The sequence below is a fragment of the Mus musculus genome, chromosome 8 (genome assembly GCF_000001635.26).
Source record: "Mus musculus strain C57BL/6J chromosome 8, GRCm38.p6 C57BL/6J".
Classification (NCBI taxonomy): Eukaryota; Metazoa; Chordata; class Mammalia; order Rodentia; family Muridae; genus Mus; species Mus musculus.
In genome coordinates, this window is record NC_000074.6 from 124,133,636 (window position 1) to 124,161,186 (window position 27,551).

Below are 27,551 nucleotides of genomic sequence, written 5' to 3' on the forward strand. Positions count from 1 at the left end.
ACTGAACAATTGTTGGGAATTGGGCTGCCGACTGTAAGTCATCAATAAATTCCTTTATTATCTAGAGACTATCTGTAAATTCTGTAACTCTAGAGAACCCTGACTAATACAGTTGGTCACTGTCATTCCTTCCGAAGCCAGCGTAGATACCGTGGTTCCTTCCAAAGTCGATGTAGACACTGCAGTTGTCATACAGATTTCAGTGTTCACACCACAGCAGGGCGTGTGGCAGAACTGTCTCTGGGACTCCCTCACCATCCACAGCCGCTCGGGGATCCCAAACAGATAATCAACACAGTATTGGCCAACAACGAGGAAAGGAACAAACTGCCGAAAGTTAAATTAGTCTTGATTTTAAGACTTAGAAACAAGGCCAGGGTGAGCAGTACTCTCGAAGCTTCCCAGCCTTTAGCCATTTTATAGTGTGTGAGATAAACACGTTTCCTCTTGTGATCTGAAAGGTGAGTTCATTTCCTTACAATCGTGGTAGACACCGATCCACTGCCCTGTGGAGTCAGTATTGTGCTTGGTAGGGAAGGAATTAAGCAAGGCATCAGCGTTCACCTTTGACCTCACAGCTACTGAAGAGGACTCCTTAGGTCTGAGAGTTCAGGGCCAGACTGGGCAACAGAGACCCGGTCTCAACAACAAAGCAAGGGACTGGAGAAATGGCTCTGTCATTACGAGCGAGTATTGCTCTTGCAGAGGTCCCAAGTTCAGTCCCCTCTCATGTCACTCTGCTCACAACGGTTCAGCAGTTCAGCTCTAAGAAATCTGATGCCTCCTCTGGTCTCTGTGAGCACCTGCACATATGTGCACAAACCCACACTCACACATACACATACATATAATTAAAAATAATAAAATAATAGGCTGTCAAGATGACCCGGTAGTGAAGAGTGCTCTTCCAGAGGACTGAGTTCAGTTCCCAGCACGTATGTTTGGCATCTCACAGCTGCCTGTAACTCTTTTGGCCTCCACGGATACCTATGCACTTACATATATACAGCATACACACACACACACACACACACACACAAATAAATAAATAAATAATTTAAAATTAATTATTTTATTCATTTACATTTCAAATGATATCCCCTTCCCGTTTACCCCTCCACAATCCTCCATCCCATCCCATCCCCCCCTCCTTTGTCTTTTGTTTTGTTTTTCAAGACAAGGTTTGTCTGTATAGCCCTGGCTGCCCTGGAACTCACTTTGTAGACCAGGCTGGCCTCAAACTCAGAAATCCTTCTGCCTCTGCCTCCCAAGTGCTGGGATTAAAGGCGTGCGCCACCACGCCCGGCTCCTTTGTCTTTATAAGGGTGCTCCTCTACCCACTTACCTCACAGCTCTTGCATCCCTCTACATTTGGGCATCGAGCCTCCACAGGACCGAGAGCCTCCCTTCCCATTGATGCCAGATAAGGCCATCCTCTGCTACATATGAATCTGGAGCCATGGGTCCCTCCTTTCATTGGTGGTTTAGTCCCTGGGAGCTCTGGGGAGTCCACTTAGTTGATATTGTTCTCCCTATAGGGTTGCGATTCCCTTCAGCTCCTTCAGTCCTCCCCCTAGCTCTTCCATTGGGGTCCCCAGGCTCAGTCCGATGGTTGGCTGTGAGTATCTGCATCTGTATTGGTCAGGTGCTGGTAGAATCATCAAGAATAGCCATACCAGGCTCCTGTCATACACAAATATTTTTAAAAGCTATAAAAATGTTTGAGAATAATGACAGCAATTCAAGGCAGGAGGTACCACGGCCTGCATGAGACTACTAAATACACGACAGAAAAATTCCAGTGGATATAAAGCCAGGCAAGCAGCATGGCAGAAGCCCGATGCTAAGGAAGCAAAGGTGCTTCATGCTATGACTGTGCTGAAGGCCAATGATCCTACTGGGGCAGAGGCAGCCATTTGCCCATAGCAGGACAAGATGCTCCCAGGTTCTGTGAGCTACAAGGCAGCAAAGTTTACTAAATAATAAAAAGTAAAATCCTCTACCTACCAAGATTCCAATAAAACATTTTACAAAGAAATAGACCCTTTAGTTGCTCATGTGGTCTTTGGCTTTTTTTTTATTAAAAATAGATTTTTTTCATCCAATATACCCTGATTATAGCATTCCCCTCCCTCTTCCTCCCTGCTCCTCCTCCACTCCCATCTTGATCTACCTCCTTTGGGTCTCTCATCAGAAAACAAATAGGCATCTAAAAGTTAATAATAAAACAGAATATAATAAGGTGAACACATTTGAATAGCACAAAACAAGTGAAAGGAAAGGGGTCCAAGAAAAGGCAAAAGAAAGAGACTCATTTGTTCAAATACTCAGGAATCTCATAAAGATGCAAAACTGGTTGCCATAATATATACACAAAGGACCTGCAGGGCAATATATCCTAAAAATTAAAAGGACAAAATATTAAAGAAAAATCCCTGATATGATATAAGACAAGGAACCTCCAAAGATGCCACTGAAGTCATTTTGTGTTAAAATGGCCCATGTTTTAAGTTACAGCGTGACACATGAATGTGGGTGCCCCCAGTTTTCCCTCTCCTTTTTATTTATGGCTGACAGTAGTCTTTTTCCTTTGCAGAATTTTTAGGTTTCATGAAACAGTCATATTTCCACCATTGATCACGTTTCCAGTGCAGGGTGACTGTGCAGAGTGGGGCTGCGTGCCTGTAGGTCACTGGATGTGTGCCTGTAGGTCACTGGATGTGTGCCTGTAGGTCACTGGATGTGTGCCTGTAGGTCACTGGATGTGTGCCTGTAGGTCACTGGATGTGTGCCTGTAGGTCACTGGATGTGTGCCTGTAGGTCACTGGATGTGTGCCTGTAGGTCACTGGATGTGTGCATGGGTTGTGAAGAGCATCAGGACTGTAACTGCTTCAAACTTCTGTTTTTGCTACAGAGGTGTGTGTGTGTGTGTGTGTGTGTGTGTGTGTTAGGATTTTTCCTATGCTGAGGAAATATTTGACCAATGGTTCACATCTTAGAGATAGATACCTTAGAGACACCAGCTTTGTGGGGACTTCAGAGTAATAAACATGAAGAAAGCAGGTGGTGGTGCCACCCCCTAAATGATCTTGCTCCTCTGGGGACAATGCATTTGCCTCTTTGGAATGGACGCAGAAGTTTCCTTTCCAGCTCTGAGGTGTGGGCTGCAGCTCTGGACTCTCCAACTTGTACCTACTTTGTGCAGTCATCGAAATGACTTTCCTGATAAAGCCTGCTATCTTCCTGAGAGGAGTTCTGGAGCTGGCTGCTGGGTTAATGAGGTTATGTGTGCATAGCTCACACAAAGATGGTTCTACACGTGCAGATATTAACCTTCCCTGTTTCCTCAGGTGGGAAGCTCACGTACCCGTGATTGCTATTTCGTTCCTTTTATTTCTCTACAATGGACATATTTTATAAAATGTGCACAGTGCAGATACATTAAATATTAATAAGAAGGAAATTATTAGACGAGGCTCTGAGCAAAGCAAGGCACAGTGGGAACAGGGCCTGGGGAGGAAACAATAGGACAGAGACGTCGGGGACGAGTCGGATCTCCGCTTTCAGGTAACATCATTTCGTTCCATTGTGTTTTCGCATTAGGAGGTTGGCTGACAACGGCGGAGATAATTATAACAATTTGGGGTTCTTCTTTCCCATGCTGTAGCTTCATTATTCTCTGTGCATTGTGTATCCCCTGACATCGTGCTACTGAAATCCTGATAGATGTGTCTTTAATTTTAGCTGTAACATACACTGGGCCCCAACACTTCATTTTCAAATTGTCAGCATATGCTAAAATGAGAGCTCTCTACCCCACCCCTCTGCAAGCCACACTGTACTGTAGTGGTTGTAAGAAGGGCCCATCTGTTGGGACCATGAGGAAAAAGACGACTCTATGAGACACAGTTTCTCCTGCTGTCTCAGCTCATACCCGCATTCCTACGTTCCTCTGGGCATTGCCTCTCCTTGCACCCGAGAGTTATTGTTTCTGGTACTCAGGTGTCTCCAGCAGCTTGGAGTTAGAAATGTCACACGTGACCGGAAGGGATGGTGACAGAAGCTGTGATAGCAGAAGACAGGCGGGCAGATGGGGGTCAGTTGCCCCTCTCCAGCCCCAAGTTAGAAGTTCTCAGCATGCAGCACTCCAGAGGAAGAGGTGTGCAGTTCCAGGGGCAGATAGTGGTCCCACCCCCCCCCCAACCCTCCCTGCCCCCTCCTCTAAGCAGACACATTGTAGTGCTCTACTAGTGCAGATACATTGTAGCCCTCCACTCGTCTCTTCCCTGGGAACTCTCTGGAAAAACTGCAGAGTGTACTGTGTTGTGGTGATGAGCAGTTCACTGCTCCGGTCTGCCTCCTCTCTTTCTGCCTGTTGGTCTCCTTCTCTTCCTCGTATGAATATTTTCTTTCCATTTACACAATTTCTTCTGTGTTATAGTCTAGTGGGTTTTGTTTAAAAAGATATGGATTCTCTGTGAAAGGCTTGAAGCTTCACACCATTGGGTAACAGGTATGCGGAACCCTGAGAGGCTTCTCTTTAAAAAAGAGAACGTGCTCGGATTCCACAGCAGAGTGAGTTACAGTCACTCAATGTCTACTTAACTTCATCCTCAACAGAGCCCCCCAGGGCCTCAGGAAATAAGGACAGTGGCTTTCATCACAGGTTCCAGGACCTGGGGGCAGCGAATGGTCAAGGCTGGCTTGCTGGATGTTGCCCCCTGGTTGCCATAGCGATAAGGTCAGGACGAACAGGCTTGAGAGAGTGTAACCCTGTTTGGCTACCCATGGCTCCTTACAGAGAGCCTCTGGCCCAGCTGTGCTCAGCTTTGCAGTGAGAAGCAACAGCTTTGCTGTAGGAATCCCTGGAGAAATGGGAAGGCTCTCCCCACTCACTCCTTTAACATCCACTTAAGCAAGTGAGAGAAAACTGGTTATTGATCCAGAACTTGCCATTTCTTCAGATGCCATTGGCATGTTGGATGTAGGATGCTGGAATGCCTTACCCTTCCAAAGTCCCTGTCCAGAGAGCTGTAACGGAGTCTTGCCCACGGGGGCTGAGGCCCAGACAGTGACCTACAACTGTGTTTGCAGGCCCCTGTGTTAACTTTCAACCTTACACGTTCCTCATTCTGCTCAGTGATAGATCTGGGTGTGCTAGAGATCTCCCTAAAGAACATCAAGTTGAATGGAAGGCCACAGGACAAGGCCAGTACAGACCGTGGCCCCGTAGCTCATGGTTACCACCTGGGAATGGTTCCTCTCTACCCAGCACAGGTGCAAGAGAGACCTCAGGCCTGGGTCAGAGGCCTGGGTGGCACCCCAGCTCTGCTACAGTCAATGACCTCAGGTTATCTCATCTTGGGGCGTGATCAAACGGGAGAAGTTCATAAGAAATGTCCTTACCTGACAGTCTAAGAAGCTGTTGGTAGCACTGTATCATTTTGGGAAGTCTTCCATCTTTGCTTTTGTCCCAGAAATGGCAATTTTAGTGACATCAGTAGACAACATCTTTAGTTAATTCTAAGTGACAAAAAGAGAAAATAATATTCTCTTCTTATTAAAAAAAAAAAGAAAACCAAAAAAAAAAAAAAAACAAACCAAAAACAACAACAACAAAAAAAACCCCCTCAGTTAGCCTCATTTGGCTTCCCAGGCTGGAATGATATGTATAGACCACCAAGCTGGCTTTTACTCGGGTGATGGGTATTAAACATGGGTCCTTGTGCTTGCAAGGCAAGTGCTTTACCAACTGAGCCACCTCCCCTTCTTAAGCCAGTGGCTCTCTTGACTCTATTTGAAACTCGCCTGACATAGGAGTGTTTGGTAGAGCACCAGGGGCTCCAAATGCAACAAACGGGCCTTGAGGAAGCCTCTGCAACCCTGGAGATGCCATATCAACACAAACACCAGTCTCACACCCTCGAGCACAAAAAGAGAGCCCTATGACACAGACTCCTACGTCGAGACACGCCTGCTTCCTTCCCTGGTGTCTACTCCTGTTGCATGCAAATCACTCCTCCCCTTTAAGAGAGCCATTTAGAAGTGTCAAGAAGTGTTAAGTGTGGTTGGGTAGACATATGATGGTTTTGTTGGCAAAAGTATTGGAAGAGCTAGATCCCTTGTTGGATGCATGCTGTCAGACAATGCCAGCAACTCGTGGTGGCTGTGGGACCCTGGTATGACCTAAGGGGTACACAACGCCTCTTAGTTCTTATGTGTCAGAAAAAAGTCTGTGACCTGAGGCTCTGGCATAAATATATAGCTAAAAAAAAAAAAAACCAAACCAAAACCAACAAACAAACAAACAAACAAACAGACCAAAAAAACTAACCATTTTGCATCTTTGACCGAAGATACAAACGAATAGGTGCTCTGGGCTTCTTTCTCAGCTACCCCATGTCCCTTACTTGACTGTCTTCAGGTGTTCCCCTGGCAGGACCAAGCCATTAATTATGGCACTGGAGCTTCGGGTGACTGAGTATATAATTTTGAGCTGTTAAGTGACGTTCCATAGAGAGTTCACCGTGAGCTAGAAACAATGTGTCCCTGGAGAATATGGCCGCAGCCTCTGAAGTACGAGGCACAGCCCGTGTGGCTGCCGGTTGTCAGCATTGAGTGTCTGAGTTAGAATTCTGCCTGTGTTCCTGGCCAGGCATCTGGGCAGTCGGCTGATCACAGCCCTGTGGCTATAGGGGAGTCTGTGGTCTTCAACCAAACAGGGCACAGGTGTGGCCTATGCATCCTTGAGCAAGCCTTGGAGATAAGTTAATATTGCAACTGGTCCAGTGAAGGGGCTATGGGCTTTACGTTTCCCACGGAGAGGGTGGAGCTGAAGGCAAGGCAGTGGGATCCATCAGCCCAAGGCAAAGGGAGGAGGCAAGCCTCTAGCTCATGTGTGACAGAGGAGAGATTTAGGGGCCAGCGGCCCTGTTCACAAGGTCACCCAGCTCTGCTTCCCTTAGATCCTACCGAGTGGCAGGGTCCTATAAATAGCTGCCAGGGTGACATTGTCAGAGGCAACGTGCTCCTCAGAAACTCCGTGAAGGACAGCTGAGAGCCCTGGAAGACATGTTTACATTCTGGGCAGGAATGAAATGTTCGCTATGGAAAAATAAAGATTTTTATGCACTTGTACAGATTATCCTATAAATAAAGTTTACATCTACCTTCGGGGGGTCCAGCCCCCCAGCTCCGTTGGCACCCCATCTGCCTGTTGCTTATTAACTGTGCTGGGAACAGCTGCTGCTCCCCTGAAATATCGCTCTTGTCAGTCCTGGCCCTGTCGCAGGGCGCAGGCTCCTTACTGAGGAATGATGGCTGCCCATTAGTGCGCTGCTAAGAATCTAATGCGGGCTCCGCGGCCTCCCTGAAGTGTTTCTCGGAAATTAGATTTCAGGAGAACAAAATCGCAAAGGGCTTGGAGGCTGCAGGGGGCGGGGATCCCTCTTTGTTTCTCATTTGCCCGGTAATTAATTTCTTCCCGGGTGCAATTTGAAGCAAGAGATTGTGTTCATTAATTTATCGTCCACCTGCTCCTAGGATTGTTTTGATCGCTTTTCAACAGGAGACTCTGAGTCCAGAAGGGAAGCTTAATGCTGTCCCGAGAGCTGGCAACAAAGTGCGAGGAACTGTGCTTTAACCACGACTTCATCACACAAACACAAAGGACAATGGTTGGGCAGCATAATCAGTCCCCAGGGACTCCGTTGGGGCGCCCACCTCTGCTGGTGTCTCTTGTCTGCCTCCTCTATTGCTAAGGTGGCTGGCTCGTGAGTCTCCTATGCCTGGAATGTGTCTGGGGTGGCTGGAGAAATGCACTCACAGACATATAGCAAATCGAATTATCTGAAGCAAATGCAGAGGGCTTGAACCGCTCCCCCCATCCGTGAAGCCCCACTGGCACCTCCTTTTCAATCGTTTGTTATTTTTTTATTTAGGCACAGGAATTGCAGCTTGGTAGTGTTCAGAAAATTATATTTAACCCTCATTTAGATTCAATCTGAATCAATTTAATGAAACGTGAATAGCTCTTTGGGTTTACTGAAGGAAAGGAGAGAAATCTAAACCAGGAAGAGACGCACCTGCTGGATTTCTGGGCCAAGTGCATGTCACACTAGGCTCCCACTTGAGGACAGCACCATTTTCCTTCACTGTGCAGATGAAGAACATTTCAAACCCCAGGAAAGCAGGGCTGGGCTCAGGAGACCCGGGCATCCTGCTGTTTGGTTCTTTGTTTTATAGGAATCCGAAGGCCAGGCACAGTGCCAGTCTTGGAGACTCCACGGCAAGCAGATGCTATCTTCCTCTCCTGCAGACTCCGGTCCAGTGGGGTAGGCTGACCTTGACCGAGTTATCACAACAGATATGGAGTTACAAATGTGAGCCAGAGGAAGCTCTCCTCGGGAAGATGAGAGGGCTTTACTGAGGAAACCCAGACAGATGGACAGCAGGAACTGGAGGTGGGAGGCAGGAATACCCTTCAGGTACAAGTGACAGGCCCTGGGGCGAGCTAAGGAGACTGTGACATCCAGGCCAATGCTGAGACTGAACATGGATGAGCAGGCCATTAAAGCCTGAAGAGAGCTGTGTGTGGAGGCTCAGCCTACACTCTCCACCTGGTGCTGTGGAGTCTTTGCCAGAGAAGATGCTCAGACATGGGCTTAAGCCAATAGAAGGTCTTGATTAGCCAGCCGGCAACTACACTGGGTGTTCAGGATCTCAGTGTGACACCAAGCCTTTCTTGGGATGAGCTTTTAAGCACAAAAACCGTATTCTGGGTCGACACATTTCAGTTAACCGTTAGCCAGAAGAAGGACTAACGGAGCCAAGAATCGAGGTTAGCACATTTCGAGACATTCCCAGAGCTATAGACTTTGATGGATGAGGTATTTGTTTCGGTTTTGGCAGGCGGTGCTGTCTACATGCTGAGTTCTACAGCCTCAGTGGCACTTCCACCTTGGAGTCAGTTGTGCTAAGGTCTAGGGGCCTTGTTACATTAGGAGGCTGAGGCAGGAGGATCGCTGAGAATTCCAGGCCCGTGTGGGCCTCAGAGCAATTTCAGTACTACCCTGGAGTAAAATGTGAGGACCTGTTTCAAAAGTAATCAAAACAAAACAAAAACCGAACAAGCAAACAGCAGCAGCCACCACCACCACCACCACCACCCAAATCCAAGAAGGCGAATGGTAAAGGAGAGCAGGGTTTGGGTCAGGCCCAGGGTTCGGTTTAGTCCTCTTATTATCCAGAGCTAGGCTGCTTGGCTCTAACCCTGGGTACCAGAGTCTTAGTGTACCACATGTAAGATATGGATGGTACTTACATCTTTAGAGGGCCCGGGGAGGAATAATGACCTGACCTGACCCATGGAAAGAGTGTCAGGCAGTCCACAGTAGATAGCACCCATCTCCACTGTCCTCCATGTCACTTGGTGTTTAATGAGACCAGTCTTGGCCAGGCTGTCTCACGGTAGTAGCCCTCAGTGAGTTATTTCTAAGCTTGCTGATGTTCTCGGTTTCTGGGATTCTTTCCTGACATCTCCATGGTAACTCTCACCCTGCACAGCAATCTCCATCATGGGGTGCAGGGCTCAGCATCATTGACAGGGAGGAAGGATCCAGAGGGAAAGTGTGACCAGAGGGTGTGGGAGCCCCTCCCCCCCACACACAGGAAGGGCGAGGAGGAGCCAGAGAGTACCCAGACTCCCTGATCTGGACGAGCAGAGCGGAGGGATGGAGCCCTCTGGGAGGGCAGTCATTGGCAATATCTCACAAGGGAGGATGGACTGCTGCTGGGGCAGTTCCCTTACAAATCTAGAGACGTCACTCCTCAGGAGCTGTCTGGGGCTCTGCAGAATGGACAGTTTTCACGCTGTCCCCCTTAAGACAAGAAAACCAAAGATATGCCTGAACCAAGGGTAGGGTAGAGGTCACTGTATTTGGTGGGAGCAGGGAGGTACAGTTCCTACAAGCCTGTCTACTAACACTTGGGGCTCTTGCTGTGTGGTTCCCTTGAGCTGTGGTATTAGGCAAAAGGCATCCCTGTGGGCAGGACAGAGCACACAGAGAGGCTGCTCAGAGGACACTGGATACAGCAAGTGGGACCTGCTGCCTCTCTTCTCTGTCACATGTGCTCCTGCCTTGTGTGGTCAGGAAGCTCTCAGGGAGGCCTTCTCCTCACACACTGTGCCTCCTTTCCAGGCCAGGCCACACGGGCCATCGCTCTTGCCTTGACTCCATGTCCCGTCTTTGCTTTCCTTCACTCATTGAGAACTCCTAGGTTGTTTTACCTCAGGACAGTTTCTCCTGTGTTCATTTGTCACAGGGCTACATAAGCCAGCCTGCAGGGGGAAAAAATGTCATGTGCCCATTTTGCAGAAGGCCAAAGGGAGAATGGCAAAGGTCCCACATGCTCCTGACTTATGGTGATGCCGGATGGCCTACCCCGGCAACAAATGGTTGTGAGCTGGAGAACGGGGAGTGCAGGAGGTTGGGGGTGGGGGCTTCTCCTAGGCTGTCACTCATGGGGGGGGGGAGCTCCTCCTAGGCCTCATTGCTTATAGCTCTTCCTACACGGTTGTGACTAACTTCCTTCTTAGTTGAGTATTTCAGCCAACACACTGAGGTAGTCCGGTCCCAAGCTTAAGAGGCTTTGTGTCGTAGCTCAGTTCCTGCCTTGAAGGTACTTTGATTTTGAAATGAAGGACAAGCCTCCTGGCTCAAGGTGACAGGGGAAGGAGTAAGGAACAGAACCCCACCTCTCAAGTCTCACTCATCTCAAGCATATTCTAATTAACTCTGCCAGGAAAATAATTGGCCTCGATCGGGCGGTTCCGATTGAGGATCTAAATAAGCTCGCTGAGCAGTGTTTAGACTCCAGCTCCTGGTGCAGTTATTACGTGGCCTGCCTGTTAATTGCACGCTAAGTGGGGGGGGGGGGGATAACACCCAGGCGTGTCCACAAGACGCCAGCTCTCTTAATCTCCTCCTAAAGTGGTGCGTGGGGAGCTTCTAGAAGGTTCGCTTCGCACGGGCAGTTTCTCAGAAGCTCATTTGAAGGTGATTATTTGGAACCCACATTGTTTCCCTGTGGTTGGCGTCAACTCCCCCAGTCAGAGCAGCATTAACGGCAGCGTGTCTAAGCACGGCCACAGGGAGGAGGTCTGCAGACCCAGTCGACCGGAGATCTGCGTGGTGGATGTTGCTTAGTTTAGGAGAGAGGATAGAGAGGAGGAACACTTTCTGAGACAGACTGTTAAGGTTTGGGTACAGAATGCCCTCTGCATTCACTTCGTACCCAGCTGGTGGCCCTGGTTTGAGAGGTGGATCCCTTAGGAAGTAAGGTCTGGCGAGAGGAAATGGGTCACAGAGGCAGAATCTTGAGATTGTATAGCCTGGGGACCAATCTGTGTCTATTCTTTGTTTCCTGGTCCATAGAGATCTGAGGAGTCCCAGCCATATGTATCCCTCATGACGATAGACTGTAACTGCTCAGATTCGGAGACAAACAAACCCTCTCTCCTCTGGTGGCTTCAATCAAGTGTTTTGCTATAACAATGAAAAAAGAACAAACCTAATGCAGATCCCTATAGAAATAGCTAGATGATGCTTCGGCTGAGGATGATGGCCAGGAAAGATCTTTCCTGAACTGTTTAGCAGGGGAAGCTCCCAGTATGAGCATCACGGTCAGCCACTGTCATGGCTGGTGACTGAGGAAGAGCACACAGGCGAAGGTGTGAAGAGAGAGAGAGAGAGGAGGGGTCAGACGATGGAGCTGGGTCCAGGATGGAAAACGTTGGTTGAGTTCAACTAAGAGCTAGCTCAGGGACTCTGGAGAATTCCAAAGCTCAGCCTAGGAACTCAGGGAGAGTCAAGCCTTTAGGGCTTTAGGGCAGTGGACACACTAGAAGGGAGGGCTGAAAGGTCGTTAGGAATATCCTATGGTTTGTAGATTAAGGAGCCAAGGTAGCTTCCCTGTAAGGTTTCCCTCTCCGTTAGTTTTCAACAGCATGTCACTCCAGCAACCCCTGTTATAACCTTTGGGGCATTGGGCTATACAAAGGCAGTCTGGTCTTCAGTCAAGCTGAGGTCTGAACCCCGGGACCCAGTAGTGATAATTCACCTACATGGGACAGAAGGAGTTCTCTCATGTCTCCTGGGACCCTGGCTCCTGTCGAAGTTACCGCCCCCTCAGCCCCGACAAGAAGCATGGCTAGTAGTCACATAGGCAATGTCCCAAGCTTCTGACCTTCAGGCTAAACTCCTCCCCAGTTACCTAGCAACAGAAAAGATAGCAGCATACTTTAAGAGGGGCTGTCACCTCGGGATCCCCGGTCTGGGGCTGCCCCTTGTCCACCCCCCATCGAGTGGGGTCAGTGGCTTAGATGCCCACCCGGAGCCGAGTAGAAAGCGCCTGACAGCCCTCCCACATCTGCCTGTCCAGAGCATAGGTGGAACTCTGGCTAGAGGTGGGCTGTCCTCCCTTCCCCCCTCTTCCCAGCCCCCTTTTAGTTCCCACACTGATCTTTTTCCTTTCCTTCATTTCCTGAATCCCTGGGCCCCCATGAGTTCGATCTGTGTCGTTCCCCAGCCTCCACAGGAATCTCTCACCATGGCTCTACTTGGTTCAGGAGACAAGAGTTACCTGTCCTGGGAGAGTGAGGCGATATGTTTTGAAGAAGCACAAAGCTGGAGAAGCATGTGTACATCACGGTAGATGTCCAAAGTCCTGGCCATTGAAGAATTAGCTGGCTCATGGCCCAGTGAAGTGGCCACCAAAGCATGGCTGGGATGTCTACTTGCCTTGCCACGGATACCAGTCCTTCCAGAAGAGGAAGCAGAAGCATTTTCAAGGCCCAAGGATTGCTCACTAGAATTTGTTTCACCGGGGGGAGCAGGCACTGGGAAACTTTTGGGTCATCAGTCTCTTCCCAGAGTCAGACCTGTTCTCCCATCCCAGATGGTCCTCTCTGCATCTTCCAGCCCGTGCAGGAACAGTTGACCTGAGGCTGACCATGTCCTGACCTGTCAGAAGGGAATGTGGTGTCAAGGAAAAAGACCCACACTATGGAGAGCCTCAGTGTGCCTATGAAACTTTCATACCAACACCCAGTATGTAATTTTTAAAATGACATAATTCAAGGAGATACCAACATTAAAAACAACAACAACAACAACAACAAAAACAAACAAAACCTCAAACAAACAGAAGCTACCTATAGTAGAAGCAGGCCTAAAACTGACCAGCTAATGGAGTCATGTAGCATGGCTTTCAGACTACGTTTAGTATATCAAAGAAAATTTAAGTTGAGAACTTTTAAAAAATGTATATGAGTGCTCTGTTTGCATGTATGGCTGCATGACAGAAGACAGCATCAGACAGAAGAGGGCATCGGGTCCCGTGACAGATAATCATGAGCCACCTTGCGGGTGCTGGGAATTGAACTCAGGACCTCTAGAAGAGCAGTCAATACTTTGAACCACTGATCCATCTCTCTGGCCCTCAAGTTTGGGATTTTTAACAGAGAGTTAGTTGTTGCTTTTCAAAAGAAGGTAGGTACACAGAAGTTCTAGAATCGAGAAGCAGTAACGGAAATCAATTACCTTAAGGAAACTTGAGTTTCAAGAAGGCTTAGTGAACTAGAATCAGGTCCCTAGATTTTAAATATTTGCTTACTTATTTTGTATGTGTGTTTCGTGTGTGGAGGTCAGATTCTCTCCTTTTCTCATGTGAGTTCCAGGGTTCAAATTCAGGTCGTCAGACTCGATGTCAACAGCCTTTCCCTACGGAGCCTTGTTGCCTGCCTGGGTCCTTGAATTTTTCCAAAGATGCCAAAGTAAATAATTCACAAAGTCTTTTGGCATTTTTCAAAGAATCTGAAAACCCATCTCACAACATTCACAAAAATAGCTTAAAAATGTAGATTTCTGTGGAAAGCTAAAACTATCGAATGTCTATAAACGCTAAAACAAACAACAACAACATAATAGCTGTTATGACTTTGGGCTAAAGTGACTCTAAAAGCATGAGCATTAAAGGGGAAAAAGGTAGGTTGAACTTCATCAAAAATTTAAAATTTTAATTTTTTGAAAATAACGACCCCCCATGTAACTTATTGTTTGGCTGCATTATTTTTAACTGGGGTTAAAAAATATTTTAAGCTATGGTTCGTTGAATTTGCTGATGGGGAACCTGCTGACACAGAGTACTGTGCTTCAAAAATTGGCTTAGGGAATCCTTTCCATAAAGAGAAGTACAAGCCTATAGACGACTCTGTGACAAATGCATTGGGTGCCCAGGGAGAGGATTCTTATGGCTCCGACCAGGGACTGTTCTGCAGGACAGTTCAGGGCAGACCTCTCAGACCAATATGAACTTGGCGCTCTAACCACAAATTTAGGAAGTTCATAGCACAATCTCATTCACACATTGTACGGCAATTCCAAATAAAATATAAGGGACAAAACCAGAAATATACAAATGATGAAACATTATGATCAACTTGGGGTTATTCTAAGAACCCAAGATTAGTTTAACACTTGAATATCAGTCAGTACAATGCATGCCAGCGACAGTGAAGAAAAATCATAGTTTTTCTCCATGGACACAGAAAAGCACATGGCAATAGTCCATTATCAATGTATCATTTACCAACATTTTCTTTTCCTCATCAAAATCTTACAGCAAGCCAGGCATGATCGCAAATACCTATAATTGCAGCAACGAGGAGCCAGGGCAGAAAGAGTGCTATGATAGATATGTATGTGCATATATAGACATGATATATGAGTACACATATATATTATATACACAATATATTACATACAAAGTATTTTATACAATATATACATTATACTATATCATATGATATGCAATATATTATATCCTTATTATATTAATATAGCATGTTAATACATTATATATTATGCTAATATACTATATACTGTAGTATATGTTATTGCATATTAACATAATATGTTACATACTATGCATAAAATAATATATAAGTTATATATAGTATTTATATGTAATAAGTATTTACGTGATATATATATATATAAAATAGATGAGTGAGCAAATGCCTGCGTACCTAGATCAGAACTATAGCCAGGCCTGCTGCAGCCAGCTCCACTCTGCCTCTTTCTCAGGGAGCTTTTTCCAGGGACCTCTCACTCAATCCAAGGCCTGCAGATCTCACAAGGCAGGTGAAATACTGGCTTCTTCCTCCCAGGCTGACATAGGAGCTATGTTTTCACCGTTTATATTTACTATTACACCTGTGGCCCAAACCAACACTTTAAGTCTCAAGGTTTGAAAGGTAAAAAAAGATACCCACTTATTTTTTTCTTAACAAATAATAGGATTGTGTATGTAGACAAGTGATTTAAATTTACACTTATTGCCATAAATTGTCAGTTATCAGATAAAGACAAAAAATACAGCAAGGCTTACATTCCCCTAACAGAAACAAACATAGAATAAATTTTACAAGTAGATGTTGAGTGCAGTGTATAAAATCAGAAAGGAAGAAAGTCTAACGACATATTTAGTTCAAGGTAATGGGATGCTATTGAGAAAGACAAAGGCAGACTTAAATAAGTGGGAAGCGCACAGTGACCATGGGCTGAGAATATGAGGAGAAGAAGACAAAGTTAAAGGGGAGACCTGGTAATGATATTACCTTTTGATAATAGGGTTGAAATTGATTGGAAGATTTAATAAAGTTCTAGTCAGAGTCCCTGCAGATCCCTACAGGTGTGCATTCATGTGAAAAATCAATAAATTGACTCTAAAATTCACAGGGAAATACAATTTCCAGGTATCCAAGGAAACACAATGCCAAGACTGGCCTCATAAGATACCAAGACTTCTTACTAAGCCAGGATGTGATGTTAGGACAAGAACAGGCTGGTGGGAGAGAGTGGTGTCAGTTAGGGTCCTTAGTCATTACTTGCTGCCGAGAGAAGGGAGAATGGCTGCTTTCAGTACTCGGTGGTGCGTCCATTATCTACACAAATAATGAGACATGGAGTTTAGCTCTCCCTCCTACCAAACATAAAGCAGACCTCAAACGATTACAGATCCGAGCATGGAAGCATGAAACAGGGGTTGCTTCCTTCCCGCACACCAGCCTTTCGCTGTGAGCCCTCTAAAACCACGAGTCCAAAAAAAAAAAAAAAAAAAAGAAATCTTTCCACCTTTTAAGCGACTCTCTCGAATGTTTCTGGCCTGCCATGGCTACACAAAGTAAGGACCATGGGAGAGATACACAAAGTCAAGAGAAAATGAGAGGCTGGATGTTAAAGAGGCAGAGAAGGATGCTTACAGCAGGGCCCTGATCATGGCCAAGGACCAAGAGCATGACAAGAGAGAGCTCAGGTCTCCAGCCAGGCCTGCTGCCGCCAGATCCACTCTCCCTGAGCTTCTTCCAGGGGCTTCTCACCATACCCGAGCGGCCATGGATCTCACAAGGCAGTAAATACTTAGTAAGCAGCCAGGGGGACGTTTGAGCTTAGAGAGCTGAAGTCATCAGTTTCTGCTGAAGAATCTGTGACATTCCATGAAGCTCAAGTGCTAACGCTGAAGTCACACATCACACAAGGAAGTGAGTCACAGTCACGTGGAAGCATGGTCACCTCGGCGAGTTGTAACTTAAGAAGTGTTTTGAACAAAAGGGAGCTCCGACGGGGAGAGCAGTGAAGTCCTGGAATTGTCACTATGGCGCACTAGAGAAAGCACAGACCAGGTATTAATGCAGCAGGCTTAGTACAATCCCCAGGAAATTCCATTCTCTTCTCCACCCATCTTTGCTTATTTTCCTTCTCTTTGACAAAATGTCTTTCTCTTTAAAACTCAATTTTTACTTCCCCCCTATTTTGCGCTTATCACCTGTACTGATTGCTTTTGCATACCTGTGCCTAAAACACCCTAAAGAACAATTTAAATGGAAGTAAGCTTTATCTTGATCAGTATCTCAGAGGATGCAGGCCATGGTCACTTGGGTCCATACACTGGGTGGAACATCACGGTAACTCTCAGAGTGGAAGAGAAGGCTGTTCATAGTGCGACCGACAGGAGGCAGAGAGGAGGAGCTCACAGCATGGCAGACAGGAAGCAGAGTGGAGGAGTGAACCTGGCAGAAGGAGGCAGAATGAAACAGTCAAATCACTGCAGACAGGAAACGGGAACAGCTCACAATATAGCAGTCACAAACAGGTTCACAACATTGCATGCAAGAAACAGGACAGCATACCTAATCGCAGACAGGAGACAGAATGGAGCCATACTCAGAAGGGTTCAGGTTAACTAGGTACAACCCCCAAGGACATGCCATCAGTGACCAACTTCCTCCAACCAGGCCCCTCCTTCCACGAATCCACCACCTACTGAGAACCTGTTCAAATTTCAGATCCATCAATGGATGGAATCATTCATTAGGTCGGACCTGTGGAAAACCCTCACAGGAACACCCAAATCTACTAATCTCTTAGTTGTTGTCTGTCAATCGAATCGTCTATCAAGATTAACCCCCATGTCTTGCTTTTAATTTTAAACGTGTTTGTGTTTCTTGCTCTTTGAAGTGATCAGTTTCTAAGTTCTAGTCTCCTTCTCATCTTTATCTGAGTCTCATTTTGTCTAGACACTTCTCCAGTCAATTAATTCTTCTCAATCTCTCACTGGTAATTTCTTTTGTGGCTCTTTCCCTCTCTCCTAACTCCCATTTCCCACTTACTGTCTTAGGACCTGGAGTAGCCAGGAGGCATCCACAGAACCAATGCCCACCCTGTTCCCACTCATGTAGCCACGTTAGCTCATAAAATCACCTCTAAATCTGTCTCGATCCCTCTGACAGACACACATTAGTAAGAGTAAAGAGTTCAGGGACCCATGAGTGGGGCGACATCATAAAACCATCTAGAAAGCAAATATCACATATCCCTGAGACACATGCTGTCCCTGTAAACAACCGGTGACATTTCATAGCTATTAGATTTTGTGTACAGTAAGAGCCCGGGCTCACACAGGCATATTGGCTACTGAACCATTGTATCCTGGTGACATCTCAAAGCAGAACCAGAAGAAAAGAAGAAAAGAAGAAACCACACGTTCAGTGTGGCTTAGACCCCTTACCCAAGGCAGACAAACTATCATCTACACCCATCTTTCTATCTCCAAAGTCCAGATCAACTCTCTCTCTCTCTCTCTCTCTCTCTCTCTCTCTCTCTCCGTCTCTCTTGTTGATAGAGAAAATAGCACAGATCCAATTTAAGGATGGCTCATTAAAACAATTTTAAAAATCACTTAAGCAATTAGCTGAGGAGAGATCCTTTGAGTTAACGGCATGCCTGAACAATTTATGAGCCGGCTGAGTCTTGATTAAATTAATCAATCAGGAGTTAACTGTTTTAGCTGCCAGTTTCACCCAGGATGACTGCTCTTGGGTGAAACCCTCGGTGGATTGCTCTGATAGTCGGAGGCAGAAACAGGACTCAGTCAGAACCATGCCCTGCTGCAGGTTAGGAACAAGTCATCGTTCCTCAGGAGGGGCTCAGAGAGCTCCGAGAGAACAGGGAAGAACTGGGCTCATGGTAGGCAGCTGGAGCAGAAATGGAGCAGAAATGATGAGATGGAGGGAACATAGTGATGGCAACGGGAAGAGGAAGGGCAGCAACAGCAATGGCTGCTGCTTTGATGAACACTGAGAACCCAGCACTAAGTGCTTTCCACGTAGCCGTCACAGATCTCAACTGTCCCGAAGGACACTTACGAGTGTCGTTCTGTCCGAGGTGTCACATTTCCCAGAGTGCTTTCTGGGCACCCCTCAAGCTCATACATCGAAGGCATAACCATCTATGCAATCTCTCTGGCAACTACAGTCCCCGCATGCCCAGTAGCATTTACCAGTGGGAAAGTAGACTAACTTGGGAGTTGGAGAATCCGTGTAGGGTCAAAGAGCTGGAAACAGAAAGTCTGACCATAGCTACAAAATGACCACTCTGAGACAAGCTTTTGGGACAACTGCAGTAAGCACTTCCAAGCTTGACGTCTATTCTAGACATTTCTGTTTTTCTGGCTGGGGCAAGTCACTTACCTTGCTTGAGCTCCAGTCCTCTCCAGAAGAGTCTGTGGACTGTTACGGGTCGGGTGATGTCGGACAGGGAGAGCCCTGATGTACTGGCCTCTCAGGCAGAGGTGGGCTTATTGCTGTAACTAGAGTAAAGGTCTTAACTGTGCCTCTTCAAGGTCGTAGGTCAGGATCCTAACCCCAATACCTCAGAATGAAACTCTATTTGGAAAGAGGCCTTCGAAGCCTGTTCTGTTTTCCTTTTCTGTTGCTGTGATAAAACATTAACTTAGGGAGGAGACGATTTATTTGGTTTACATTTCCAGGTCACAGTCCATCATTAAGGGAATCAAGTCAGGACAAGCTGTATCTTGAAACAGAACCATGGAGGAGTACTGCTTATTAGCTCTCACTGGCTCATGGTTAGCTAGCTTTCTTCTATAGCCTGGGACCACGGGCCTAGGGATGGCGTCTCCCTCAGTGGGCTGGGCTCATCCTATACATCCTATGTTAGTTACGACAACAAGACAATCCTTTACAGATGTGTACAGACCGACTTGATAAAGACAATCACCTAGGTGAGACTCGTTTTTTAGACGATTTTTAGGACATAACAGGTTAACAGTTAATGTTAACTAGGATAAAGACATTATGAATGTAAAATGACTTTTTGCTGTTGTGATGGTTTATATATGCTTGGCCCAGGGAGTGTGGCACTATTTGGAGATATGCCCTTGTTGGAGTAGGTGTGTCACTGTGGGTGTGGGCTTTAAAAACCTAGTTCTAGCCAGCCTGGTCTACAAAGTGAGTTCCAGGACAGCCAGGGCTACACAGAGAAACCCTGTCTCAAAAACCAAAAACCAAAAACCAAAAACCAAAAACCAAAAACCAAAAACCAAAAACCAAAAACCAAAAACCAAAAACCAAAAACCAAAAACCAAAAACCAAAAACAAAAAAACAAAAACACAAAAACAAAACACAAAACACAAAACACAAAACAAACAAACAAAAAACCCTAGTTCTAGCTGCTTAGTGTGTCTTTCACTAAGAACCTTCAGATGAAGATGTAGAACTCTCAGTTCTGCCTGCACCATGCTGGCCTCGATGCTACCATGTTCCTGTATTGATGATGATGGGCTGATCCTCTGAAGCTGTAAGCCAGACCCAATTAAATGTTGTCCTTTATAAGACTTGCACTGGTCACGGTGTCTGTTCACAGCAGCAAAACCCTATCTAAGACAGAAGTGGTCCCAGTGTTTTTCTCTCCCTCTACCCAGGTCACACACTGATAACTCATCTCCTGGTACTGGAATGGACCTTGGGGTCACGAGAGCATTACTGTTATCAGTGGGGTGTCATCAATGTAGGAAATTACACCTGCTGCTCTTACCACCTGTGGATGTAACTACCTCCGATATCAGATTATCAGTCTGTTAGATTATTGGAACAGGTCCCTGTAACAGGCTGCAGGGAGAAAGCACTGCCATGAACCAAAGAGTGAGTCCTGACTGGATAGTGAATCTACCTACACCCTGACCTTGGCCTTCCAGCCTCTTGAATTTCTTGAATTAATCTGCTATTTCTAATTTTGTTATAGACACCAGAATAGAGTGAAACAGGGCTCTAAGCCAGTCTGACTCAGATACTTATAAAAAGTAAAAAAAAGAAGAAGAAGAAGAAGAAGAAGAAGAAGAAGAAGAAGAAGAAGAAGAAGAAGAAGAAGAGGAGGAGGAGGAGGAGGAAGAGGAGGAAGGGGAGGGGGAGGGGGAGGGGGAGGGGAGGGGGAGGGGGAGGAGGAGGAGGAGGATGATTTAGTTGTCTAGAGGGAGACCATGACTGCAGGGGAATCTAACCTAAGTTAATATTTGATTCCTAGTCTCTCAGACTGTGAAATGCTTATCTGTGCTTTGTTATGGGAGAGTTCACAAGCATAAACATAGCAGAAGGTAACAAGGACCCTTCTTGTCCCTGGTGCCTTCTATTTTGGTCCTCATTTCGGTGGAAAATTCCACCAGAAGGGACGGTCTCTCCCATCCCTCCAAATCCCTCCACAGCTGTGAAGCCTTGGTGCTACTCTCAGACCAGTGTGTCCCAGCAAACTACAAACGGCCGAAAGTTCAGCACAGGTGCTTGGGGCTTTACAACTCAAGACACAGGTCAGGAGAGTGCTTGACTCTATGATCACAGATGGACCAAGTGCATCCCACCCTGCGTGAAGTCACTCTGTCCTAATTAGTACAGATACCCTCCTTCTGACCACATTCCAGGATCCACAGCTCTTGCTGCCCCCCCCCCAGTCATGTACCTATGAGTCCCCAATAAACAGCATCCCTTGTGATGTGCTCTTGCCTCTGTCTTTGGTCTCACGGGAACTTGGGACAAGTCCTCACGGACTAGGTTACTCTGAAATACAAGGATGTGCCTAGAGCAGCTTCCTGTACCCTTATGTTGTCTCCTCCACAGGATGTAGGTTCCATGCAAGAACAGCCTGGTAATGACATGAGCTATTCTAGTGCCTGGACCACTGAGAGCATCGTCCCTCTAGATAACAGTCAGTAGTTAACTGATCTCTTCACAGTGTTCAGAGAAATAAGTTTAAAACAGGTGAGAATTCTCATCTCCCATCTGGTGAGAATCTGGCTTCCACGTTATTTCTCTTTCTAGCAGTGAAGTTCCCATCTTCCCCCATGCCGTGGAATGTTTCTTTTGCACGTTCCCTCTCCAGACACATCAGCGTGCTTTGGATACTTGACTCCATCCATCTCTTTCTAAAAATGAGTTTTGCAGGTCCAGGAAATTCCCACAGATATCATCCCTTATCTTCTCCCCAGCTGGAAGTCCAGAGTTGCACCTCTTACCTCCCAAAGACTGATGGATGGCATCCATCACGATGAAGGTTGAGAAGAACGAGGTCCAGGCGATTGCCTCTCTTGCACCTGAAAATTCCTTCTTTGGATAAAAGGATAAGTGTGTCCACAGCAGTAGGAGAAGTTATATTTTTAAACATATTATTATGCTTTCTGTAGTGGTACACACCTTTAATCTCAGAACTCCAGAAACAGAGACAGATGGACGTCTGGGAGGCTGTAGGCCTTGGACACCTCATGTTTACCTAACAACATCCTGATTGCACTGGGAGACCTCATTCAAAGACTGGCCCGAACTATGTAGGACAGTTATGTGAAGTAGGCATGCCCTATGCTGTCTGCATACTGTCAAAGTCACCTGAAGACAGTTCTTAGGAAGCATCCCGCTGTGGTGCTTGTGACTGTGGTGTTCTTGTGGAACCTGTAGAAATGTTCTGAAACCCTTTAAAGGACAGGCATATAGAGGACAGGATATTTCTACCTGCAAAAGACCAGGAGGCCCAGAGAGCACCTTGAACCCCAGTCCAGGTGCAGCCAGAGCTCTCGTCACCCTTCATCTACAGTTGATTTCACTCCAAATCCCAGCAAGGTTGGACTTTACTCACTCAATGCTTTGATTCTAATTAAAACAAAACAAAAGAAAACAAAAAAAAAAACCCAAAAAACAAAAAAACAACACAGAAGGCGAGGGAGCAGAGGAGAACCTGGGCTGCAGTGATGGGTGAATATTTTATTTATGGGGCCGTGTTCCCCCAAGGTGCTAGGGCTGCAGCATAATAAAATACATGCTATGAATACCAAACTAGCAATTTAATAAGGCCACCCTGTAAAGCTATAAGAGAGATGGATGGTGCAGGTGGGACGGGGCTATTTATAAATGTGGGTAGAGACCGGAGCAAATAGGTTCTCAGTGTGTTTGTGTCCCGCGCAGTGTGTGCAGGTGTGCATGCAAAGGGGTATGCACATGCGTGTTTACAAAGAGAGGGACTCCAGCCCGGTCTTAGACCCAGCCCCAGCCCTGTGTCTGAGGTGGAGACATGACCTTGAAGTCTCCCCCACTCCTGCCAACCAGAGCCCTCTGTCACCCTGCCTCTTGCACGCAGCAATGTGTTCCCACACAGGGAGGTGCAGAGCAGCAGTGGGTATCAACAGGAGCAGACTGTTGTTTCAACCTTTCAGAAAAACAATGGGGGTACATATCGCAGGGCTCTGAAGACGCTTATGCCGGGTGTGCAGTCATTTTCCTTCCGAGATAATCTAACCTAGGCAAACAACCCAAATATACACCAATATTTTTGCACAAGGTTTGTACCCCTCCAGATCACTTAACAGATGTGAAAATTATGAGCAACCTAAATTTCTAATAAGAGAATAATCATTATAGCCAACCATTGCACGAAATGGTATGGTTCTCCAAAGGATCTTTACAAAAAGCTTTCAGAATCATGAAATGCTCAGGAAATGGATTGCAGAAGGGTGATTTTGAGGGACTCTTTCTAGGCCAAGCCCCTCAGCTCTGTCGTCAGGGCCTTAAGAAAAGACCTGAGTGGGTGGTGGAGGATGGCTGGAGAGCTGGCTTAGCAGTTGAGAGAGCCCTGACTGAGCAACGGTGAGTACCAGAGTTTGGGTCCCAGCACCCACATAACAAGCGAGGCATCCATCTGGCCCACACCTGTAGCTGCAGCTCTCAGAGGCTGGAAACAGGAAAGTCACTGGATATCCTTGGCTTCCAGCAGAGCTGACACACCTCAAGCTCTAGGCTCTGAGAGAGAGCCTGCCCCTGAAGATGGAAAGTGATGGGGAGGGAGCCCAGCACTTTCTCTGGTCTCTCCATAGACACGTACCTACACACACACACACACACACACACACACACACGCACACATGCACACATGCAGGCACACACACATACAGGCACACACACATACAGGCACACAAAAATAAATCTTTTTAAAAATAAGTGTTCAGGATCCACAAATTAAAATATAAAAGAAGGCTGAAATGCAGTAATCTAAATCAGATTTGAAAATAAAGTTTCTCATGGGGTGACTAGCCCTGAGGTGAAAATTACTTCCTTTTTCTATTTTCCTGACCTTTGATATGGTTCAGTAAACTCTTTTTTTTTTTTTTTTAGGACAATGCAGTAGTCCTTAAAAGGGTCGCTAGTGCTCAGGATGGCAGAGATGGGTGTTCTCCTTCCAATCTTGCTATCACGGTGACGTTTTCGGTGTTATGTCACTGTCCTGCTCATTGTTTGACACAGTGGAACCTCCTCCCTTGCTTTTAACTGTGCACACAGCAGCCAGGACCCAGCCAGCTAAGTCAGGATGACACAGAGACCTGCCTATGACAGTGGAAGGCCCAACTGGCCCAACAAAGGAGGGGTAGGCTGAAATGGCAGCTACTTTGGCTTTGTCGTGTGTGTAAGCTCTTCTGTTGCTTGCTGGTGGTTTTTTTGGTTTTTTTGTTTGTTTGTTTCATCACATGGGCAAAACAACAAAAAGAATTTCCTACAAGAAAAACAGGCCGCACATTTCCATCCCTCAAGACAGCAGAAGACAAACGTAATGTACACAAACTCAACATCGGTGTTTGCAAGGCTCAAACTGCTGAGCTCCTGGAACCCAGGACATTCAAATCAGTCTACGGGCCTGGATGTCTACCCAGGAAGCTCATATTGCTTTAAGAGAACCCGTAAGCCGCCAGTGTGATGGGTGGCAGGAGATGCATTTAAGTAGCAAGATTTTCATTTAGGCCTGACAACCGGTCTGTTAATTTAATTTTGCTGTCTGCAGTCCCCAGCTTTCCCAGTTACATTTGTAAAGGCAAAACATTGGAGGTTGTGTGGCTCGACAGAAGGGAAATTCTCAAACAGATAAACGATGCCAGTGTCTAGTGGTGCCACCCAATCCTTCAAGCAGAAGATAATTGAAGAAGCCACTGTGGTGAATTTTTCCATGGGCTTCACATATATTTTTTTTTCAAGCAAAGCATCTGGGAAGTTCTCTCTGATGGGGATGAGGCTGATGGCCTTATTGTAAATGCGATTACAAATTCAGTTAAAAGTGTAACATCAGCCGGGCAGTGGTGACACACGCCTTTAATCCCAGCACTTGGGAGGCAGAGGCAGGCAGATTTCTGAGTTCGAGGCCAGCCTGGTCTACAAAATGAGTTCCAGGACAGCCAGGGCTACACAGAGAAACCCTGTCTTGAAAAAACAAACAAACAAACAAACAAACAAAACAAAATAAAAGTGTAACATCAGAAATGGAGTGTTTTGTTCAGTTTCTGATTTTCGCTGAAATGTCTAACCAAGCCCACACACATGCTAGGCACGCGCTCTACCGCTAAGCCACACCCCAGCTTTTTATTTTGAAGTAATGATGTGAATAAGCATACCAAACTGACAAGGCATACAGCATCGACTTAGAAGTAACATCCCCACTAAGAAGCCAACAGAAACTACATTTGGCTCTGGTTTTGGTTCATGCATATTGAGTAATTAGATTTTTTTAAGCTATGGTTTTTCTGCCAGTCAAACAGCAATAATCAGCATCAAGACTTTAAGTATCAGAATCGACTATACAATGTAACGTTTAAGTATCAGAATCGACTATACAATGTAACGTTTAAGTATCAGAATCGACTATACAATGTAACGTTTAAGTATCAGAATCGACTATACAATGTAATGTTTAAGTATCAGAATCGACTATACAATGTAATGTTTAAGTATCAGAATCGACTATACAATGTAACGTTTAAGTATCAGAATCGACTATACAATGTAATGTTTAAGTATCAGAATCGACTATACAATGTAACGTTTAAGTATCAGAATCGACTATACAATGTAATGTTTAAGTATCAGAATCGACTATACAATGTAATGTTTAAGTATCAGAATCGACTATACAATGTAACGTTTCTGGGGTCCCTAGCTTAGCAGCTAGGACTGTGTCCTGCTCAGTGTGTGTTTCTGTTCTCTGCAAGAACAGGAGTAGAGTTCCCAGGCCCCACATACAGCAGCTCACACCACCTGTCACTCTAGCTCCAGGGGAATCTGATGACCTTTTGTGGGCTCTTCAGGCAACTACACAGATGTGGCATACACACAGAGATGCTAACACATATATTAAGAAAGAAAGAAAAAGAAAAAAGCTCACCTGCAGAGTCATTGCCCACCTCCATCTACAGGACACTGCAACCTGGAGCTGCAGGCCCCTCACACTTTTGGGGGTCATACCCTAATGACCTCTCCACTTCCCTGGGTAGTCTCTGAGCCACCCAGGGCTGATCTTGTATGGAACCAGTCCTTTGATTGAAGCCACATTCCTCTGCTGTAAGACGGTCACCTCTGCTGTGAGAAGGTCTCTCCACTGGAGCGGATTTTCTTTTGTCTCTGGGTGACTTAAATCTCCATCTAATTTTTTTGTGTTGCTCCCCAGGTTTTGTTTTATGGTGGGGTTGCCCTCCTGGCACGTCTCATCTTTTCTGAGACAGAAATAGCCACTTCAGGCCTTTAATAGCTGGGCTTTTCAATGGTCATGCTTGGCTGGGTGGGCCTGAAAGTGAGCACTGCCACTCAACATTGGCAGATGAGCTCGTGTGCGGGCAACATCATCACAGCCCAGGCCAGGTGAAGGCTCTGAACAGAGTGTGTCACGCAGAGTGCCAGCTTGAGGAGCAACAAAGTGTATGACTTCACACTCACTCTGCCGGTTGCCTACAGGACACTTGGGCCATAATGGTGGTATCCCTCGTGTTGGGCTTCCTGGCTATATTTGTTACCACGATGAGCATGAAGTGCATGCTTTCTCTGTGGGAGAAGACGAAGTGACGAAGGCCCACTTAGTGGAGACTGGAGGCATCGTTTTCATGGCGGTAGGTCTTGCTGCCTTGGTAGCATGTTCCTGGGTTGGTCGTGGGATTGTCACAGACTTTTATAACCCTCTGATGCCTGTGACTGTCAAGGATGAGTTTGGTCCTGCCATCTATATCGGTTTTGCGAGGTCTTCTCTGGTCTTCCTGGGAGGTTTGCTGCTCCCTGGCTCCTGACCTGGCATTGAAAGCACTCCACTCCTACCCTACGTCCGAATCTGCCAAGGAATATGTGTGAGCTGGGGTGCTCAGGCTGTAAGCAGAGTGTGGGCGGAAGGCCCCCTGCTCACTCCATCCCTGAACACCATGTACAGTTCTCTGGTGGGGTGGGGTGGGGGTGGGGGCTGGGAGAAGAAGACAAAGGCTGAGGAGAGTGTGTTCTTCGTGCACCAACGAAAATTAAGTTTTAGAGAAAAGTTAATCTTTTAAAATGTAATGATTGGAAGCTGATACAGATACAAAATCTTTCAGCAGGACAATGTGGACTTTCTCTATTGGCCAACACTGATCATATACTAAAAATATAGAGTTAACCAATGCATTCAATAATGATATGGAAGTCTTGTAAGAAAATCCTCTAAATTTGGGAAAGGATTTTTTTTTTGTAAATCCACATAAATCTTTAATCCTGAGAATCAGTGCATGCAACACATACACACTCACACACACTCATACACACATACATACACACTCACACACACACACATACAAATATACTCACACACACTCATACACACA

The 27,551-nt window shown here is 46.2% G+C and overlaps 1 long non-coding RNA gene and 1 pseudogene across 4 annotated transcripts; one reads left to right on the plus strand and one right to left on the minus strand.

Moving 5' to 3' along the window:
- Positions 1-4,237: 4,237 nt before the first annotated feature.
- On the minus strand, positions 4,238-19,326 carry Gm30081. Of its 4 annotated transcripts, none has more exons than XR_879345.1 (6): positions 19,092-19,326; positions 16,912-17,132; positions 16,326-16,725; positions 12,644-13,023; positions 6,336-8,344; positions 4,238-5,524 (listed from the first exon to the last, which is right to left on the minus strand). It is a non-coding gene; the product is annotated as a predicted gene, 30081 (long non-coding RNA). The 4 variants fall into 4 exon arrangements; XR_879342.3 differs by having other exon boundaries at positions 4,244-5,524; positions 15,090-16,725; XR_879343.2 differs by having other exon boundaries at positions 4,248-5,524; positions 8,086-8,344; positions 15,090-16,725.
- A 6,330-nt stretch (positions 19,327-25,656) lies between these two features.
- Gm3889 lies at positions 25,657-27,242 on the plus strand (annotated as a pseudogene).
- The last annotated feature ends 309 nt before the right edge of the window (positions 27,243-27,551 follow it).